This window comes from Bos mutus, chromosome 3 (assembly GCF_027580195.1).
Source record: "Bos mutus isolate GX-2022 chromosome 3, NWIPB_WYAK_1.1, whole genome shotgun sequence".
Lineage (NCBI taxonomy): Eukaryota > Metazoa > Chordata > Mammalia > Artiodactyla > Bovidae > Bos > Bos mutus.
Window position 1 is genome coordinate 17,683,655 of NC_091619.1, and position 18,921 is coordinate 17,702,575.

An 18,921-nucleotide genomic window follows, 5' to 3' on the forward strand; every position below is an offset into this window, starting at 1 on the left:
AGTGGAACTTGGTGTAGAGCCCATGCTTTTGACTGTTGTCCAATGCTATTTCTATTATATACAGCTTACGAGGAGGTGGGTCAAGTGGTTAAATCACAGAGCCTGGAAGTGAAATGGGAAGTTGAAGACCACATTATGATGAGGTTTAACCACAAGCTGTTTCAGTTCCACATACGTTTTCCTTGTATTTAGGCTCTAAGTGTGTATAGTTCTCTCAGGCTCACAGTGTTACAATGACCTGGGTTTCTTAGAACTATCTTCTGAGTTTCACTTCCTCACAGTCAAGGAAATAAATTTCCTTTAGATTTTGGACTTAATTGCATATACTCTCTGACCCCCAATGTTTGAAGATAAAATAGTCCTTTCCCGTGCTTATAGGTAGGTTGCTTTGCTTACAAACTATAGATGAAATAACCTCAAAGGCCACCTTAGTCTTTTTGGAGTAATGGGAGGAGGAGAGTTTTGGACCTGAATCTTTCAAGCTTATTTACTCTGTCAGCAGTTACGAACAGTTTCCTTACACAGATCTTATTACTTAAAAAGGGCTGTAAATTGTATGGATCAATATGGTATTTTTGCTAATGGTATGTGTTTAGAGAATCAAATGGCCTTGTGAAAAATCATTTATATTTTGTTTTTAAATATGTAGTCAGGTATATTTAAGGTGTGACTCTTTCTTATACTTTTTTTCCTTTCCTTTGCTTTCCCCCTTCTACCAGGCTTTTACCCAATGTGGTAACAGATACCTGCAGACTCAAAATAGCATTTTCTGAATCAGCTAACACATACTATATATCTATTGTAACGGTCTGGCACTGTTAGATAATTTCATTAGCCAAGATTGAATATTTCTAGATTTTATGCTAAGTCCCTGCTAGCCACTGTATTCCAATGTTTGGCTTCTACAATTCTTATCCTATCTTAATCTTTGCCATGACTCTTCTTTTATAACTTTTTTTCTTATGTCATTTTATTTATTTATTATTTAGGCTGTGCTGGGTCTTCGTTGCTGCTTTCCTCCAGTTGCAGAGAGCAGGGTCTACTCTTTAGCTGCAGTGCGCAGGCTTCTCAGTGCGGTAGCTTCTCAATGCGGTGGCTTCTCTTGTTGCAGAGCATGGGCTCTAGGGCATGCAGGCTTCAGTAGTTGTGGCACGTGGCCTCAGTACTTGTGGCTCCCAGGCTCTAGAGCACAGGCTCAGTAGTTGTGGTGCATGGGCTTGGTTGCTCCACAGTACGTGGGATTTTCCCGGATCGGGATCTGTCTTGTATTCTACATTGGCAGGCAGATTACTGACCCCTTATTTTTAAAAAAAAAAAAAAAAAAGGAAGCCCTCCTTTTATAACTTTTGCCCTGGCTAGGGAATAAAGGGGAGAAAACTTTCCTGTTTAATAGTGAAGACCCTAGGCTGAGTTATACTAAGGGCTTTGTATAATCACCTCATTTATTACTAATAACAACTCCATAGGTTAGATATTCTTATACCTGCTTGCAGATAATTCATCCAGAGTATTTATTACTATGTTAATATTAATTCACCAGGATATTTTGGCACAGTTTAAGGTGCTGAGGGATATCACAGTGAATATCAGGTAAGGTTCCTGCTAAGACATAGAGAAGTTAAATAGCTTGTGCAAGGTGCCATAGCAAGAAAGTGGCAGAGCTAGGATTTAAATATAGATCTAATGGATTCCTAAGGGAATGTCGGCAACAGTTTTTATAATGTGCTTCCATTTACATATACTACATGTTGTCTGTAATTGCACATATCAAGTTGTAAAAATAGGTAAGTTCCCCCAGTATTTCTTTTTTAAAGGGTTCTTGATGAGTCCAAGAGAGAAATCTGCGTGGGGCTGGCAGGCACAGCTGCACAATTATTTTCCTGTCTTCTCCCCTCTTCTCCCCAGTCTGTCTGAACCCACTCATACCTGGGTGTAAACTGGACAGCTTGACCTGCTTTGGCATTTGGATGTGTTTGTGCTTTGAGGACTGGGAGAGTTGTTTCTTTGACTTCCTTGCCCACTTGCAAGTTCTTTCTTGTAGCACAATGATGAGTAATATGTTGTTAACATTGTAATGTGGTCATGCCAGTTGGAATTTTTTTTTTCTTTTTCCCTTGGTTCTTTCTGATGAGTGTGTGACTCTTGGGTCAAACTTGCTTTCCACAGCTCATTCAAACAGAGAAGACTTTCTATATTCAAAGGACTAGAAAATAGTCTCGAGGTTGGAAAGACTATTAAAATTCAATGTCTTCTGCCTAGCTGAAATTCAATTTTGTTGGCATTTTGGGTTTATTCTTTAGCAAGTGTGATCCAAGAGAGTACTTGTTAGATTAAGGCCATTATTACTATGTGCCATATTTGGAATGAGCAGTGTTCTGGAGTTAGCAGCTTAAAAATAGGCACAGGGTTTTTTTCCATGGGCATTACATAGTAGAAAGCATTAAAAGATGCTTAAATCTGTGAGAGTGATGTGCTGAATTCCAGTAGGAACTGAATTCTAAGAACTAATCAGGTGGGATCAAGGTTGTAAGTGTTAAAACTAGTATTGGGGATCCAGTCAGTTTAGCATTTTGATTCCAGAATTTCTGGGCATGGCTCATGAGGTTAATGAGGTGATTTATATGGGTGTGTCTAGCCTAGTGCTTGGTACTTGATTGGTGCACAATAAATGTTAGTTAAATCTTTAAAAAGATACTTGAATAGAGAGTGTTGTCAGTTTGTCTTTCTAGAGCAGCAGCTTCATCATTAAGTATTCCTTCTTTTGAAGAATATTTGTTGAGTCTTTAACTGTGGGTAAAACATTTGGGACAGATTTATAATAGCAGATTCTTAGTGAGACTGTGATCTTAACATTTATAAATTGAATCAGTTAGGCCTAGTGTTTAATGGGGAATTTGTGATTTTACTTTGCTAGAGTCAGCTATTTGCTTTTTTGATAGAAATAACTTCTTGACTCTTTGGTGGAATTAAAAATGCCAGTTAAACTGGGTTTGATTTTTTTGATATTTGAAATAGTTGCCTATGATGTTTCCTTTTATCTTCTCTTCATTTTTTCAGTAAATAAGACAATATATTTGAAAAATGTATTGTGAACTGCAAAGCTAGCGGTTGTTATCTCCACCACTGCCAGTACTAATATTATGGGTTAGTAATAAATAGGATTCATTTTTACAGGGGTTGGTTTCCATGATTAATTTCAAGGAGAAAAACTCAGGGGACAATGGGATATTTGCCATATGATTTGTGTACTGATTGATACCTTTTGTACTTTTTGTGGAAGGGAGAAGGAAAAGCAGAGACTTGTCACCCTGAAAACTTGGCCTTGTGCTATGTCATTGGGAAGGTTGCCTTATACTACTTTGCTGTGCTCTGTAGTGGCAAGAAAATTAAGCAGGATTTATTATCTGTTAGAGGCTTATAGTACATTTTACTGGAAGCATCTGTCTACACAGAAAACAGTTCATCCCAGTTTGTTGGTAAGATCAACCACATTCCTACATTATGGACCTTATAATAAATAACAAAATTATATTGGTCCGTCCAGGGTAGTATCTGCCTGGCCTCCCAATGTAGGAAGATTGAGGAAACAGTGCCATTGACCAAAATATTTGGTTAGCTGTTATCATCAAAAGGCTTTGCAGTCAACTTCTGATGACTCGTATTTTTGGAGAAGAACATGTGATTTTTATAATCCAAAATAAGTTATTCAGTAAACTTTGAAAAGACTACTTACTTTTCAAAATTTCCTTTTCATCTTTTTCTGTCTCTTGTCCCTGTCCCTTGGTCAATCTTTGTCCAATAAAGGAATTTAGCTGATACCCGTCTGGCATTTTCTGTGGAACCAGCCCATTAGATGAACATCTAGAAAGCAGGGATACTGTCTCATACCTCAGTTGGTAAAGAATCTGCCTGCAGTGCAGGAGATCCTGGTTCGATTCCTGGGTTGGGAAGATCCACTGGAGAAGAGATAGGCTACCCACTCCTGTATTCCTGGGCTTCCCTTGTGGCTCAGCTGATAAAGAATCACCTGCAATGTGGGAGACCTGGGTTCGATCCCTGGGTTGGGAAGATCTCCTTGACAAGGGAAAGAGTACCCATTCCAGTATTCTGGCCTGGAGAATTCCATGGACTATATAGTCCATGGGGTCGCAAAGAGTTGGACACGACTGAGCGACTTTTACTTTCAGTTGATGTATGGTATGTCCTCTTCACTCAGACTGCCTGGCATTGAGTGGGTCCTTAATAAGTGCTTACTGAATGGCTGAGTCAGGAGGTTAAGGTTTTCATTAGGGGAGAACTGTGTGACTCTCGGTGCTACTGTGCTGATCAGATCATGGCCCTTTCTAAGAGGACGAAGCAATGTAGCTTTCTCAAAAATAAATGTGAATGCAAGGAAAGTTTTTGCTTTGATATTTGCAGGCATTTTACATTTTAGGACAAGGAGAAGTAATATGTTAAAGGTTTGTGCTTTCTTGATTTTTGTGTTTTGTTCTGTTCAAATTTTAATTATTGCTATGATATCTTAATAATGTACGAGAAGCATAGCGTCATACTATCAATAGAAAAGAAAAAGGAAAATCTCTCTGTATGTCACACGTAATTTAATAAAACTTCAGACCTAAGGGATATAAGTCTAGAAGAATACAGTATCTCAAATCCAATTTATATTTTTAGTGTTGTTGAGCAAAACAAAAATGATGATTTAATTTGAATGTGTCTTTGTGATTTTCTTTATAGATGGATGACTTCCTTTTTTTAATATGGTTTGCTTAAGTAACTAAATTTCCCAGGTACACATTTTTTTCTTTGATATATATCTGTAGAAGTAAGAGATTTAGCTGGGTGGCAGGAGAAGATGGAATTTTCATAGATAAATCCACAAAGTGGATTACATGGAGAATTGAAAATTATCAGTATATGTGAAGTCAAGTGAAGATTTCTGGAACAGGAGTTAAACAACTTATGTTCTACACACTGTTTTCTCACTGTTTAGCTTTGGGCAAGTCACTAAATCTCACTCACCTGGTTCTCAGTGTTCTCATCTGTCACTTGAGGGTATGGAATGAAATGATCTATGATATCCTGGTTCTAAAGTCCATAATTCTAAAGGGCCAAATAAAGAAAATAGACTGACTTTTGGTCCCTTACCACCAGCCTGTTCCACATAAGAGCTGAATGTGACGTGTTGATGATGTAAATAATAGAAGTGTTTAACCTATATTCCCAGGTCGACTAGACTTGTCAGATTGTGTTATATGCTCATAATTGATTTTATGTGCATAAATATAAGAGGCTTGCTTGCTTTTAAAAGAGCAGTTATTACCACAAAAGGTACAACCTAGGAGGCACTAGTGGTCAAGAACCCACCTGCCAATGCAGGAGACATAAGGGCTGTGTGTTTGATCCCTGAGTTGGGAAGATCCCCTGGAGAAGGAAATAGCAACCCACTCCAGTATTCTTCCCTGGAAAATCCCATGGACAGAGGAGCCTGGCAGGCTACAGTCCATGGGGTCACAAAGAATTGAACATAGCTGAAGCGACTTAGCACACACTTTCATACAAATGAAAGGGACCCAAATAATGCTCAAGATACCCTGGGTTGGAGTTTCTGCTTCTTACCTGTAACCTGGAAATAGGAATATGTATGTGTTGGCAGGCTTGGTGGGGGTGGAGAGGGTTGTGGTGGCTAGTAGACAGTGTGGGTGAATGTGGATAGTAGTTAACAGCAAAATATTCAAGAGCTCTCCAACCTGTGGACTTTGCATGGCTAAACTGATTTGACTGTGCTATAAATCCCTGGGGAACTGATATGAACCCTGTGTTGTATTCAAATTCAAAATACGTAGGTCCAAGCTCCTTGCTATCTGGGTATCACTTAAGTTTGTAAGCTTCTCTGTGTGTGTGTGTTTTCCATTAGAAAATAGGGGATAAAAAAGTCTCAATGGGTATTTAATTTTTAAAGTTTTTATTAAATGAGGCCATATTTGTGAAAGTGCTTTTAAAACAAATAAATTATAGCAAAAGAGAAGCTATTCTTAGTGAACAGATAGCTGTACAAATACATCTATTCCTATAGAGCTTGATTATACATATCTATGGGTTGAATGGTGACATTTAATAATTCAGAAGACTGTTTTAGGTATTTTTTTAGGTATAGATTAGCTCTTGATTATCCACACACATGTACTAGCATGAATAATTTAGAACCACAAATATTTGTTAGGCATCTGCTATGTGCCAGGCAGTTCATTAGGCCTGTTTAGAATTTTTTAAAGTATAAAATAAAGGTGCCAGCCTCAGGGATCTTAGTCCTACCTAGAATGCATCTTGTCTTTCAGTCTCATGAGCTCTTACCCATCCTAAAGCCTCAGTTTGAGAAACTTCCCTAACCCATCCAGGTAAACTAGTTGCTTCTTATACTTCTTACCCCACTGGGCACTAGAAACGTGTTGAGATTTCTCACACCAGACTGGAGTCCCTTGAAGGTAGGACTGTGGCTTCACCCTTTGTATCCTCAGGTTGTGGTGGACCCAGCTTGGTAAATTTTGAATGAATGACTGATAGTCAGATTGGTGAGATAAGAAGGCCAACTAATATGACAAGGTGGTATATGGTATCAGCAAGTGCCAGTGGATAGTAGTTACAATCCACACACTGTACCCATGGGAGTTCAAATGAGGTTTAGATATACCCAGGAAAGGTGGTACCGTGGAACTGCATTTGAAGAATTAAAAAAAATAATAGTGATAAAAATATCTTTCTTTGAACTGAATTATATAATTAAAAAAAAGACATTTCTTTTTCCATTTGTTTGAGGCTTTTATAAAAATTAGTAATAGTATGGTGAAGGAAGTTAATTTATCAGAAGAAATTTACAAAGTGAATTAATTTCCTGTGGGTAACTAATTGCAGATGGGATAGTCATTGTAATTTTTTTTTTCCTTCTGCTATTTCTTCCCTTAAATGGAAGTTCTGTAATTGACAGTGAAATGGCCATTAGTTAGGAATCAATAAGGGGAGAGAAGGTTGTCAACTACTGAATATTTGAGGGTTGATTCTAGAGAGATGGTGTGTTTTGTTATTAAACTAGCCTGTGTGGTTTCGTAATATTTATTTTTCTCTCATGTCAAAAGTTCAGTAATCAGAATATTTTTAAGGGCTTGTAGAACTGTTGTTTGTTTGTTTGTTTTACAGGTTATTCTTCTAAAAGTTGAACTTATTGGGAGTTGAACCTTGGACTACCCTTCACCCTAGCTGAAAGGAAAAAAAAAAACCATTGTGTGGGCAAATAGGCATAGTGGTCTGGATCTAAAAAAGTAAACACTAACGTGGTTTCTGTTCCTATTCAAGTTACTCTTGTTGTGCCAATAATATAATAATAGACTTTCGTTGTGACTCTCTCTGCCCTTATTTTTCCAAAGGTCACTTCCATTGTACAAGCCTTCCAAATTATTAAATTTCCCAGATAACTATAACCCAGGGAGCCTTTTATCAGTAGCACTGAATAGAGAAATGCCAGTTCATAAGGAGTTCTCTGTAAGCTTCTCCCTCATTTGTATATTAGTATTTGGCTGTTGATGGGATTTGTCCTTTAGGAACAAATTTTGCTGTTTGTAGCCTGATTTAAAAATAAACAAAACTAGAAACTTTTGAGAAAAAAAAAATAGTTAAATCTTGTTCTGACACATACCAGTGGTAATGATAAAGCCAGAGGTCCAATTCTTGAATCTTTACTGGTGTGTTTCCACAATAGCCTATGGTATACTGATAAATTGTTTTGGGAGTGGTAAATTATATGATCGGATTCAGTTTTTTCCTCTTACGTTTGTTTTTGGAGGAGAAAATAGACATCTGGAATGAGTAGGGTAGTAAGGGTTAAGGGTGGGGAGGTAGGGCTGGTAGATTAAGGCATGAGAATTTTGGTCAATATGTGGGAAATTGCTGTTCCTGGAGGTCTGGGGATAAATGAACTATTTAATTCTCCTGCTGGTGCAGGAGACACAATAGGCATGGGTTCGATCCTTAGGTTGGGAAGATCCTCTGGAGGAGGAAATGGCAACCTACTCTAGAATTCTTGCCTGGAAAATTCCATGGACAGAGGAGCCTGGCGGCCTACCGTCCATGGGGTCGTAAAGAGTTGAACACCATTGAGAGGCCGAGCACACGCACAGTGAGCTCGGTCTGTACCTCTAGGAGAGGACAGACTTTGTTTTTTGCTCTTTTTTTGAGGGACTATCTGGGAGAAGATACAACTAAGGGAATCTCTTTATGACATTTTCTTGAGGACTTAAAAGACACTGGAATGGGAGTGATAGAACAGGTACTGTGTGTATGTGTTAAGACTGGGCCAAGAAATGGCTGTAGGACTAGAGGGTTTGTTTGTAAGAGTAGAGGGAGCTTCTGAAGGAGAGACAAAGGCTGGGCACCAGCGGAGTGAGGCAGAGCTTGTGGGAGGGAATTAGGTGCAAAGAAGGCAATTGACTTGTTTTGAGGACTTATTGAACACTAGGCACTGTCCTAAAAGCTTTTTATATCTTACATTATTTAATCCTAACAGGAAGTCTGAAGTGTAGATAATTCCCCCAGTTTATACCTGAAGGAACAGAGGCGCTAAACAGTCATATTGCTTACCCATGATTGCACAGCTGTTAGTAGTTGATAAGGGATTGGAGCCTAGATCTGTCTGAATCCAGAGCCTATTCTGTCTCTCCAGGTGGAGGTGAAAGGAGTTGAGGCAGCGAGGATGGACTTGCACGCGGCAGACTGCCCATGTCTCCTCAGTCTTCCTCCGTGGACTAAGTGGAGTTTAGTACTTGGGAGTCAGATTGGCTGGACTTATAAAAATCCTGGTCCTACCACTTTTTACTGTGGATTATAACATTTAGTGATACATCAGGCTTCCCTAGTGGCTCAGAGGGCAAAGAACCACCTGCCAGTGCAGGAAACATAAGGGATGCAGGTTTGGTCCCTGGGTCGGGAAGATCCCCTGGAGAAGGAAGTGACTACCCACTCCACTATTCTTGCCTGGAGAAGCCCATGGACAGAGAAGCCTGGTGATTTATAGTCCATGGAGTTGCAAACAGTCAGACTTAACTGAGTGACTAACACTATAACATTTAGTGGTACATAGGTCTTTTTACGGAGAAGGCAATGGCACCCCACTCCAGTACTCTCGGCTGGAAAATCCCATGGATGGACGGAGGAGCCTGGTGGGCTGCAGTCCACGGGGTTGCAAAGAGTCGGACACGACTGAGCGACTTCACTTTCACTTTTCCCTTTCCTGCATTGGAGAAGGAAATGGCAACCCACTCCAGTGTTCTTGCCTGGAGAATCCCAGGGACGGGGGAGCCTGGTGGGCTGCCGTCTCTGGGGTCGCACAGAGTGGGACACGACTGAAGCGACTTAGCAGCAGCAGCAGCAGCAGCAGCAGGTCTTTTTAGTATGGAATTTAGTCAAATCTTCCTTTGTTTCTAAGAAGGTAATATTTTGTTTTTTTCACTTGGAAGGGCACATATTAACTAAAAAAAATCTGCCAGGATAGTCTTTCATTTCTCCCACCCATCTAGTCAACAATTGTGTGAAATTCTAAGGGTTTCTGTCCTTTCTCTTTCTCCTTGTCTGGATTCCTTGGAACTGACATCACAGACATGGAGGAGTCACTGACCTTTGAAAATTCTTGACGGTCTTGAATGTTGTGGTTTTCCAGTGAGTTTGGGGAGGAGTTGGAGAGTATTCAGATACAGCTGTAATGCATCAGTGGACCAGGAGAGTGGGTATAGTGTGAGAATGTGGACACTTTGGGGATATTTTAGATGAGAGAATGTAGGGTCAGTAGTTTCTCACACATTTTAACATAACTGTATTATCTACAGCTATGTATTATCTATAGCTATGTTAAATATCAGTATTTAATTTTGAGTCACTTTTCTCTGTTACTAAACAGTTGGGCACTCATCATGAAGACTGATTTTAGTATTAGTCTGAGCTAAACAACGTTTAGGGAGAGAAATCTGTTGCGAATAAGATCATATAACAATCTTAAGCAAATGTATTTGAGATGCCCACTGTTTACAACATGGTGAACACTATGAGATGCCCGGTTTAACACTGATTATCTGGTTATTGTCAATACTGGGGCGGGGGGGAGGGTGTAGTGGGATACCGTACAAATAGAATTCAGTTTATCTGAATGAAAACTAAGTACTTACCAGGTGCTAGGATGCTAGGAATACAGGATGAACAAGACAAGATTCCTTCCCTCAAATTGCTCATGGTTTAGTGGGGAGACACACATGTAAATAAACACAAGTACTGTGCAGTATGATATGCTGGAGGGAGAGTACAAGATGAAACACCAAGGAGGAAGTGGGCACTTTAACTTGGGAAGCCAGGGAAGGTTTTGCAGATGAGGTGGTACTTACAGTAGCCTTAAAGAAGAAATAGGAATTCACCTGCTAGACCAGGAGCCAGAAGGAACAACATTCACAAGGGAACTGAAATTTGAAGCATGTAATATACTCGCGGAACTATCAAGTACAAGAGGGGGAAAGGTGGGATGTAGATACGGCCGGAGGATTAGGTAGAGCTGGATCATGAAGGGCCTTATTTGTCTTGAGTAGGAATTTGGATGTTAAGCTTTAGTCACTGAGGATCCATTGAGCAGTGGGATATAATACTGTCATATTTGCATTTTAGACTGATCAGCCTCTACAAGCAACCACTGTGAAAAATGGCTGGAGAAAGGAAGAGGGAGAAATTAGAAAGCTATTTCCTGGGGTCCAGGTTTTGAACACCTGAGAAAAGATAAAAGAGATGTAGCCTGCAGAAGATGTTGGATGGATCTGAGAATTCTTTAAGATTAAAATTACTAAACTTTAGTAAAGGACGATTTGTGAGTGAGGATAAGGCCAGAGAGAAATCCAGGGTGGCTCCCAGGCTTGTGACTTAAGTGATAGGAGGGATGATGGTGCTACTTGCTAGAAAAGGCAATTCTGGAAGAAAAATAGCTTGAACAGGTGGAGGGATAGTGCTGAGTCTGAAGTGCCTGTGGGATTCCTGGTTGAATTAGAAAGAGTTGGGGACAGCAGATGCTTTTGAAGTCATCGACATTTGGGTGCTCAGGGGCATGAATGAAGTTCTTCAAGGGGATGATATAAAATGAGAAAATGGAAGGCTTGAGGTTAGAACTGTGGGTGAACTAACCTTTGGTGCAGGCACAGAAAGAAAAATTCACAAAGGTGACCAAGGCACAGAATGAGAGAGGCAGGAAGAGTGGTCCGTTTGTCTCAAATGCTACAAAGAGACACTTTAGATAAGCAGTAAGGAGGATGGTGATGGTCTTCTGTATAAGACAGCAGTGTCCTTGTCTTTCTATTGAAGCCAGTTTTAGTTGGTCGAGGACTGACCATCAGGTGAGAAAGTACCATCAGTGAGTGTAGTCTAATTTAAAGAGTTTTGCAGGGAAGATGAAAATAACAGCCAGCAGATAAGGCAGGAGGAAAATCTGAAGGAACACCCCTTGCTTTGTTTCATACTTTTTTCTGTGAAGTTGGAAGAAAGGTCATCTACTGGGAGTAAGGGAGGTGATAAGGATTTGGTGGGAGGCTCAGGGAGAATGGTGAAGGGATAGGATAGTAGCCGAGAAGACTGGTTAGGTACTAAAGCAAAAGAAAGCAGTGTCTCATTGAAAGGAATGAGAACACGATATATCTGTAGTCATATTACTCTGTATTATTGTGGGCTCTTGTCTTGTACAATAGCCTCATTTAGTAGTGGAGAAGTTGAATGTGAGATCTATCCAGATTGTGCAGATGAAAGGATAAGGGAACTAGGTTTTTATGGGAGAATAAAGTGATCACTCATTATGTTTATGTTTAGATAGGCAAGAAAGGACAAAGTGGAATCTAACCATTTTTCTCATCTTCTCTGCTCTCATCCTAGTCTAGCTCACTGTCATCTCATTTTACCATAGTTTTCTAAACAGTTCTCCCTAAATCCACTTGTATTCCTTATAAAGCATTCTTCCCACTGCAACTGGAGTGATCTTTTAGTATTTTAAATCTGATTCTGTCCTGTCCCTGCCTATCACTCTTCAAAGGCTTCTCCTTACTTTTAGGATATTAATAAGATCTCAGTCTTCAGTAGGGTCCACTGGGCCCCCCTTTGTTCTCATTTTTCACTGTTTTCACCTCTCTGTACCTCCTTGCCACAGAACATTGATATGTTTCCTCCACTCAGAGCATTCTTTCTTTCCCAATTTGTCTCCAGTTCCTACTTATTTTTCAGTTCTTAGATATAATATCACTTCCTTGGGAAAGCTTTTCTTGATTCCCTATATGCTATAATGCCCCTCCCCCAGTGTTTCTCCCTATTATAATCACAGTTGTTTGTGAAATTTTGTGTGTTTTTCCTCTATACTAGAAGCTTTGTGAAGATAGAGATTACGTCTAGTTCGTGGTTATGTTCCTAATCCTGACCATAGTGCCTAGCCCAGAGTAGGCACTCCATTAATTTTTGTTGAATTAATGAATAAGATGAATTGAAGAATTGGATGGTTTAGTCTTGAGGCAAAGATGTTCTGAGGTGAGATAGCAGGTTTAGTAGTAGAGAGAAACAGCTGGAGGGGAATGAGGTTGTAGCCAGAGTAAGATGTTGGGAGTTGAAGATTTAGAGGTAGAATGGTTTCAGGGCATGGTGGGTCTGAATTGCTGAGGTACAGATGAAGATCTTGGCATTTGATGAGTTTATGAAACTTTAAGGCAGAAATGCTGGATAGATTTTGCAGGTGGGTGTTGAAATTGTTCAGGAGGGTGATAGGATTTGAACTGAGGAGAATATAAGGCAGAGTCATGAGTCATTAATAAACATGAGAGATGGGCACAGCACTTTCCTGTGGTGAAAGAATATAATGGCTAAAAATCAGTGCAGTTCTGGGAACCAGTAATGACTGTCCCTAAAGGTGGCACTAGTGGTAAAGAACCCACCTACCAAAGCAGGAGACATAAGAGACAGGGGTTTGATCCCTGGGTTGGGAAGGTCCCCTGGAGGAGGAAATGGCAACCCACTCCAGTATTCTTGCCTGAAAAATCCCATGGAGAGAAGAGCTTGGTGGGCTACAGCCTGTAGAGTCACAGAGTCAGACACGACTGAAGTGACTTAGCAGACACACTTGGAAGCAGTATGGTACAGTAGAGAGAGCATGTGTTCAAAATGTCTGAGTTCAGATTTTGGGTAACCCACCTGACTTTTCAAGCCTTATTCCTTTCTGTGTAAACTGGGAATAATAAGCCTGCTGCAGGAGTTTTGTTGTTAATGAATAAGAAGTGTTTTTGAAAGTGCTTAATATTAACTTGTTATTCTTTTTAAATTATCTATTTATTTTTAGCTACATGCAGGCTTCTCTCTCTAGTTGCATCAAGTTGGGGCTTCTCTCTGGTTTTGTGGCACAGGCTTCTCATTGTGGTGACTTCTCTGGTTGCAAAGCACAGGCTTCAGTAGTTGCGGCTTGCGGATTCTAGAGCTCGGGCTCAGTAGTTGTGGCACACAAGCCTAGTTGCTCCAGAGCATGTGGGATCTTCCCGGGTCAGGGATTAAACCCATGTCCCCTGCACTGACAGGTAAATTCTTAACCGCTAGACCACCAGGGAAGCCCTGACTTATTTTCTTGGTTACTATCCTCACTTCAAGAGAGCATGGAAGTGGAAGTAGGGATGAGAAGCAAAGATAGTAGCAGAAGTGAACTTTGAACAAGGTATGTGTCTTCATTTATTCTACTTGTTGAGTTTGTAATATAGGGTTGGCATAATCGTTTATGCATGAATACAGGTAATAGCAAGTACTGATATAAGGAAGAATTTTGTAAAAGAAAAAAAAGAGGCCACTGGTTGGCTCATGATAACATTCTAGTGTTGACCTACAACAAATTTTTATGGAAAGAAATGCTTTATATAATCATTTTCCATGAAAATTCCATCATTTCTGGAAGTAGATTTTACTGTTCTGGAGAAGAGATCAAGCACCATTATGTTAAAGAGAGAGGAAGGCTGGTGATTTAGTTAAGAAAAGCATTTTCTAACAATTAGACCTGTCCAACAATAAAATGGACATTGTAGCAAAGAAATGAGTCTCCATCAGAACTTGTACTCTTGTGGAGATAGGATGATTTATCTGTCAAAGATGCAGTAGAAGGATTCTTGCGTGGAGGCTGACATTGGATTACATTATTGCTTCGGACTGAATAAAGGGACTCTTTTTGCTGAAGAAGTTCAGCTTCATGTTTCAACTTGAAAACTTCCTTTAACTTGTAGTAAATGTTAGTGATTTCTCCACCAACTGGGAAAGTTAGAAGAGTTGCTTACCAGTCCAGATCAATGATTTTAAAACTATGGGCGATTCATCCAAGAATTGGCTTCACAGGTGGCACAGTGGTAACGAATCTGCCTGCCAATGCAGGAGATGAAAGAGACGCAGGTTTGATCTTTGGGTCAGGAAGATTCCCTGGAGTAGGAAATGGCAACCTGCTCCAGTATTCTTGCCTGAAAAATTCCATGGACAGAGGAACCTAGCGGGCTACAGACCATGAGGTCATAAAGATTGGACATGACTGAGTGACTGAGCACTAACGAGCACACAGAGTCCCTCTGATTGGAAGACTGGAGGATTTGACTCTGATTTAGATTTGTCAAAACACCATTCAATCAACAAATATTTGAGTGCCTCTTCTGTTTCATTTGAGAGTTTGAAAGCCAGCGTTTTCTTTTTTTCCTTTCTGTGTGCCGAGAGCCAAGGACTGTGAGTCTTCGTCGTCACCTAGTCCCATTTGGAATTTGAGAAGTCCCATTTGGATAGTCCCATTTGGAATTTGAGAAGCTCAAGCCAGGTGTTGGAAGTGGTGAAAAAAAGGCTGCAGTCCTCACCTGTTGGGTAGGGTGAGGGTGGAGTCCATGGCATGTACCTTGGAGACATCAAATGTAAGAATGTGCTGCCAAGAAGTTTGGTTTAGTGCTTTGAATCTTTGAGCAAGTCATTCTAGATAATGTTGGACCTTGAAATTATTTTTTAAAACTGTATTTGGAAAAGACTGACCTGCTGTGTTGGCATGTGAGGTCTAAGATGCCATGATGTTGATGGTTTTCATTGGCTTCTCTCACTCAGAAGCCTCTTTTGGCTTGGAAATTGCCTATGAACCTGTGGCTTAATCAGCTTCACTCTTCTGTTGGGCACCTTTTTGTTGATTGTTAAGGAAATAGCATCTCACTCCAGTATGCTTGCCTGGAGAATCCCATGAGCAGAGAAGCCTGGCAGGCTACTGTCTAGAGGATTGCAGAGTCGAACACGACTTAGTGACTAAACCACCACCACCATTTGTGTTGTGTATTTCCCACATTGTTTCAGAAAGTTATTAAAGTGGCTTTACCTAGTTCCTTTACTTTTTTTTTTAAGAGATAAAGTTGAAATTCATTTTGCAGGTATGCTCTTGGTTTTGGATTATTCATGTGTTTTAAGTTATTTGGACTGCTACCATCTCCTGTGACCTAAGATGGTGTGTGTGTAAAATGGGCTTGAGGAAAGAATCTTGTCTGTATTAGAAGAGGGGGAAACCACTCATTCACCTGTAAATTTTGAAGTAATTCAGTTCTTAAGCATTTTATCTAAGGAACTAATTTATTTAGTAACTTAGCATTTTGAATTTGAGGTTCAGTTCAGTTCAGTCACTCAAGTCATATCTGACTCTGACCCCATGGACTGCAGCACGCCAGGCCTCCATGTCCATCACCAACTCCCGGAGTCCACCCAAACTCATGTCCGTTGTGTCAGTGATGCCATCCAACCATCTCATCCTCTGTTGTCCCCTTCTCCTCCTGCCCTCAATCGTTCCCAGCATCAGGGTCTTTTCAAATGAGTCAGCTCTTCGCATCAGCTGGCCAAAGTATTGGAGTTTCAGCTCCAGCATCAGTCCTTCCAATGAACACCCAGGACTGATCTCCTTTAGGATGGACTGGTTGGATCTCCTTGCGGTCCAAGGGACTCTCAAGAGTCTTCTCCAACGCCACAGTTCAAAAGCATCAATTCTTCTTCACTCAGCTTTCTTTATAGTCCAACTCTCACATCCATACACAACTACTGGAAAAACCATAGCTTTGACTAGATGGACCTTTGTTGGCAAAGTAATGTCTCTGCTTTCTAATATGCTGTCTAGGTTAGTCATAACTTTTCTTCCAAGGAGTAAGCGTTTTTTTAATTTTATGACTGCAATCACCATCTGCAGTGATTTTGGAGCCCCTAAAAATAAAGTCTCTCACTGTTTGCATTGTTTCGCCATCTATTTGCCATGAAGTGATGGGACCGGATGCCATGATCTTCATTTTCTGAATGTTGAGCTTTAAGCCAATTTTTTAACTCTCCTCTTTCACTTTCATCAAGAGGCTCTTGAGTTCTTCTTCACTTTCTGCGGGTGGTGTCATCTGCATGTCTGAGGTTATTGATATTTCTCCTGGCAATTTTGATTCCACCTTGTGCTTCATCCAGCCCAGCGTTTCTCATGATGTACTCTGCATATAAGTTAAATAAGCAGGGTGACAATATACAGCCTTGACCTATTTGGAACCAGTCTGTTGTTCCATGTCCAGTTCTAACTGTTGCTTCCTGACCTGCATACAGGTTTCTCAGGAGGCAGGTCAGGTGGTCTGGTATTCCCATCTCCTTCAGAATTTTCAACAGTTTATTGTGATCCACAGAGTCAAAGGCTTTGGCATAGTCAATAAAGCATAAATAGATATATTTCTGGAACTCTCTTGCTTTTTTGATGATCCAGCAGATGTTGGCAATTTGATCTCTGGTTCCTCTGCCTTTTCTAAAACCAGCTTGAACACCTGGAAGCTCACGGTTCACGTATTGCTGAAGCCTGGCTTGGAGAATTTTGAGCATTTCTTTACTAGTGTGTGAGATGAGTGCAATTGTGTGGTAGTTTGAGCATTCTTTGGCATTGCCTTTCTTTGGGATTGGAATGAAAACTGATCTTTTCTAGTCCTGTGAGTTTTCCAAATTTTCTGGCCTATTGAGTGCAGCACTTTCATAGCATCATCTTTTAGGATTTGAAATAGCTCAACTGGAATTTCATCACCTCCACTAGCTTTGTTTGTAGTGATGCTTCCTAAGGCCCACTTGACTTCACATTACAGGATGTCTGGCTCTAGGTGAGTGATCACACCATCGTAATTACCTGGGTTGTGAAGCTCTTTTTTGTATAGTTCTTCTGTGTATTCTTGCCACCTCTTTTTAATATCTTCTGCTTCTGTTAGCTCCATACCATTTCTGTCCTTTATTGATCCTATCTTTGCATGAAATGGTCCCTTGGTATGTCTGATTTTCTTGAAGAGGTCTCTAGTCTTTCCCATTCTATTGTTTTCCTCTATTTCTTTGCACTGATCACTGAAGAATGCTTTCTTATGTCTCCTTGTTATTTGGAAGTCTGCATTCAAATGGGTATATCTTTCCTTTTCTCCTTTGCTTTTTGCTTCTCTTCTTTTCACGGCCAAAAGTTCTTTATGTATTGTCATAATTTCTGACAATTGTGATATTGAAATGGAAGTAAATTAGACACTGATAATAAGCAGAGCAAAAGAGAATGTAAGGATCATAATTTATGAAGCTTTAGGGAACTGAAGTTATTTTTTTTAAACCCAGAAATGATCTTAGAAGTCATCAAATCCAAGTCTAGGATATACAAGAGGCAACTGAGACCCTGTAAGTTATTTGACCAAAGTCACCTAGCTAATATATATAGGTGTAAGTAAAAGTCATATGATATGAGGGTGGTAGAAATAATGACAGTATGTTAACGTCTCTTTAGAAAGGAGAGTTTGTAAAACTTTGAGAGATGGATTGAGACTGGGACAGACCATTAGAGAGGGGTGATGTGAAAGGTGAAGTACCCTTGACTTTCTGATCTGAATTTTAAACCTGGAATTGATTGGTTTGGTGGTGGCTGATGCAGAGGTTCAGTTAGTCATTTAATCATTTATTCATCAGGCATTTATTGACTGTCTACAATATTTACAATATTGTAGATTCTGAGCTAGATGTTGGGGCTACAGATATGAATTAAACATTTCTTTCTACTCCTGGACTTCTTGGCCTCCTGGAACAGAACCAGAAAGAATACTTTCTATTTTGTCATGTCTCTCCCTCTCAAAAAAAAAAAATCCTATGTGAAGTTATTAAGTTAGTGGCCTACTGGTTTTATGACCTACAAATCACTGCTGTTTCTTTGCCTTACTGTTTCTATGGAATGCAGAAAATTAGGATCTGATCACACCAATAAGTAAGCTGTGTCTTGGGGTCTGGGGAGGTGTGATGAGAAAGTACCTGAGAATCATCCTTAGCGTTTAGGTTGTTTAGAAGGAGATGTTTCTGGAGAGACAGTCACCTGAGCCACCCTGCTACCCTTGGGAACTCCACTTTTGGCATTTCCCCTAGAGCAGGGGATTGCTGGGTGTGGTGGGGCAGGTATGTGCCTGGTGGCTTTATGAACAAAGCCCTCTTCTGCAGAGAACTGTAAACCTGTCTGAAGCGGCAAATTTTGGTGAGAAGTTGTTCTTCTCTTGGTTATTGCTTCCTCAGCTGGGACTGCTAACTTCAGAGGAATGTGGATTGGTGCCAGGCTGATGGGTCAGGGACATAGTTCCTGCCAAAGTCAAGTCTGAAGAAGAGACCTTTTTCAGGTGAACTTACTTGGCAGTCATTTGTCCTGATTGGAGAAAAAGCATGTTTCCTGGGTTCATGAAATTAGTGGACAAAGATTGACCTTTGTTAGGAACTCTTGGCATCTCTACCCTGCTTTGCGTAATTGCAGAGTGCTTTATTTTGAGTAGTTTCAGATATCCGTTTGCTCCTCCCATTTCCTCAGCTAGCATGAGAATA

General features: G+C 40.2%; 1 protein-coding gene across 1 annotated transcript in view; it reads left to right on the top strand.

Moving 5' to 3' along the window:
- The window catches only part of OTUD7B (OTU deubiquitinase 7B), a 57,614-nt gene that overhangs the window by 12,839 nt on the left and 25,854 nt on the right, over window positions 1-18,921 (top strand). The gene's annotated exons all lie outside the window — the stretch shown is intronic.